The 3,466-nt window shown below is 38.4% G+C and overlaps 1 pseudogene; it reads right to left on the bottom strand.

Annotated features, from left to right (window-relative positions):
- Positions 1-2,469: 2,469 nt before the first annotated feature.
- Positions 2,470-3,189, bottom strand: LOC110581779 (annotated as a pseudogene).
- Between the last annotated feature and the right edge of the window lie 277 nt (positions 3,190-3,466).

The following is a 3,466-nucleotide window of genomic DNA, read 5'->3' as shown; positions in this document are numbered from 1 at the left end:
TTTGAGGATAAGGCATGTAAGTTAATACTATATCAGAGCATTTTAAATTTTCTTATTTATATTTGGCTATGTCTAGAGACCCTACTTACACTTTGCAAACTGGTATTTGTCCATGTTATACAATTCTTCAAATTTATTTGAATCAATTATTTTCTTTTCTTTGCTTCTCTAATTATACAGCAATGTCCTCTTTATATGTTTCCTCAGCTGGGAAATTGGGATGATTTAATTGGACTGTCTCACAGAGCACACTGAGATAGGCATTTGTTCCTACAGTTGTTGGAAATTAAGTCCAATGTTTCTTGGTCCCCATCTGGTGCTTACTGAACATGGTAAGAAAAGCATAGAGTAAGTGCTCGATTTCTAACCTAGAAAATAGGAACAATTGTACTTAACTCAAAAGCATTATTTTGAGAATTATATGAAATGAATCATGTAAAGTGCCTGGAACATGTTTAATCAATGTTAGTTATCATATTGAAAGACACCACTCCAACCTCAAAAGACCTGTCTTTTCCCAGAGATCAATGCCTCTCTTTTACTTCAAAACTCGAAACAAAACCATTCTTCTAGAGACTGGGACAAAGCTCTCAAAGTAATTGTTGCATCAACCTATCCTGCTAAGTAAAACAAAAGTCCATTAAAAAAATCCCATGTTTAAGGCAATGAGGGTAGGGAGAGTAGTCCATTTCTTCGACTAGGAAGGTAAAGTAGGTCTTCAGTGAATATTTTTTAAATGAACAACCAAATTTACTTTTTTTAAGTGGGGAAAGGAGACAAGGGCTTGACAATGTGCATCTCTGTGGAAAAAGATATGCAAATCTTATAGAAAAACATTCATAAATTTTGTAGCAAAACCCAGAATCTGAGATGGGAAGTGGATTTGAATAGCTGAATTTCTTTCTTTAAAAATATGATTACTATTCTATTGTATGCATAATCCATGCTCATTATTGAAATACAGAAAATACAAATAAGCAAAAGAAATCCCCAATAGTTACTTAACCAAGAGATTACCTGTATCAGCAATTTGGTATATGTACTTCCAGATGTTTTGTGTGTGTGTGTGCATGCGTGTATATGCTGCACAAATAAATAGATATTTTTGAATAAAATGGGATTATATTATTCATGGTTCTTTGGGGGTTTTTTTCCACTTATATCTTAAATATCTTTCCATGATAAAAGTTCTAAGCATCTTTAAAGTTTATTTTTATAGAGTTGCTTTCCAATGCAATTTTTTTTCATGTAATATTTCAGTCTTGGAGGAGTCCTTTCACCATGCCTGCTGGAAACTTCATTCTTGTGTCAGCTGCAATATCTGCAATCAACCAATTATGATACTAAACTAGGGGGCCACCGTAGAACTGATTTTGGTCAAATGAGAAATCTAAGTATTGAGGAAATTTGAGCTTCCCAAGTGCAAGTGGTCTTTTTGCTGCCCTCAGCAGTTCGGAAATAATTTTCAAAAGTAAGCATAAAGAAATAGAATTTACTTCACCCCTTCAGGGGGAATGACTTAGTTAGGAAACTTCACTCTTATCAGTAATTATGTTGGAGGTGCTCATTATAATTTTCTGCTCTGTAATAAAACTTCACTTAGGAATAGCTGGAAGGATTTCTACTTCTGTGGAGATGGGGATGGGGAACAGGCAGAACATTTGAAATGGTAGAAGTGCTGAGTGACATCCCAAAGAGGACCTAGTCTCTTATGAAGCGCTCAATTACCTGTACTGACATTTTTTGGGGGTTCTGGGCATACTGGCTGTGATTTGCTGAGGTTTTGCTAGAGAAACATTTTACAAATCCTGGCCTGTCATTCTTCATATGAAATACTACACATGTATTTTCATTCAAAAGAACTCTGGAGAAGACCTGAGGCTTCTGGAATCTGTTATTGACTTCCACAGTCTGTAAGTTTGTGGTGCTTTCATGGTTGCTAAACTTCAAAGAATCTAAATGCATATGATTAATTCATATTATTTTTGGAGATGTTTCATGCTCTGCCAAATTAGGAAAAAGCACATTCCTACTTCTTCCCAGTGGTATGGAGCTGTGCTATTGAAAACAGAAAAAGTCTGGAAAATTTTTCAGTGGCAGACCTTAATTTTATGGTTTTTGGATGATTTTTAAATTTGGGGTTTCTAATTACCATGACAAAAAGAGACTATTATTTTTCTTCTGCTAGTTTCCCTAAAATCTACAAAATGTTCACACTGCCTTTTTGGGGTCTATCTTACTATTTTTTACAGATAGTATTTATTTTGCTTTGTGAACACTAGAGTATTAGTGACTCTACAAAGGATTAGGTTTGATATTAATCCACTCATAACTTTTTTTTATATTAATGTTTTATTGGAAAAGGTACATGAAAACCACCTATGTACACAACCCCAGGTGAACATAACACGCAAGCTGCCGCACACCTTTTGTCTTATAAAAGCTTGACTTCTTTGGAATAATGGCTTGCCCATTCCAGCAACAGTGTCCCAGTTAACTTGGCTCCTTTTCTTCCAGGCTCAAAATAAAATCAAACTCCTCTGGAGTCAGGGGCTGAATTGAGAGTCTCTGGCGAGTGAAGAGAGCCATATTTTTTAAGTGGCCTCCAGTGGTTTTGTGAGTTTGGTAATGGGTTTTGAGCTCAGCCAGGGTAATGTAACGCTTCATCATCCAAACAAACTGTACATCCACCATGGACCATTTGGGGTTGTCTTCTTTGCTGGGTGGGTAATAATGGGGATTGTTTTTCTCAAACTGTGTGGTCTGGTTAAGCCTCCTTCACAATCTTCACAAGTCCTGCGATGCCTGGCTCTTTGCAGTTGCTATGGTAGAAGAACGCTTCTTGCTCCAGCTGCATGGCTTGAAGAAGTTCCAGGACTGGTAGTTGCGAGCACCATCCCAGCATGCTGTCTGCTTGGGCTGTGCTTTAAGATCCTCAATGTTGAACTTCACATCTACACCTTTATCTAGTCGGCTTTCTGGCTCGGACTTCATCAGCCAGTAACTGCTTAGATTCTTCCCACAGTTTTTAGAGGCTGAAGTCTTCTCAGGGCTAGAATTACCCATTGTAGCTGATGCCCCTACTGGGTTCTTAGTCTTGGTACGTTTTCCTGCTGGCCGCTTATTGTCTGGCCCAGCCGGCCCAGCAGGCCCAGCAGCCCCGGCGAGCCTCTTCCGGGGTTTCGGCATGGTTTCCCTGCAGGGACTGCGCTAAAGTCTCCTCGGTTCTCTCCCTGATCCTTCTCTCATTCATTCACCATTCTCCCGAGCCACTGATTTCACGACTCCACAGACAGAACCCCACCCAGGCGCCGGACAATCCACTCATAACTTATTGAAAACTTTGTTTTATTTCAACTCTTAGACACACCCACCTATCCTTTTTAGTACTGATAAGAGGAAGGGGAAAATAAACCATCATTTTCTGGATGATTATTAAACATTAGACACTATACTGGGCAATTTA

Source organism: Neomonachus schauinslandi, chromosome X, assembly GCF_002201575.2.
Source record: "Neomonachus schauinslandi chromosome X, ASM220157v2, whole genome shotgun sequence".
Taxonomy (NCBI): Eukaryota; Metazoa; Chordata; class Mammalia; order Carnivora; family Phocidae; genus Neomonachus; species Neomonachus schauinslandi.
The sequence above is the reverse complement of the archived record's forward strand: the minus strand, read 5'-3'. Positions and strand labels throughout refer to the sequence as shown.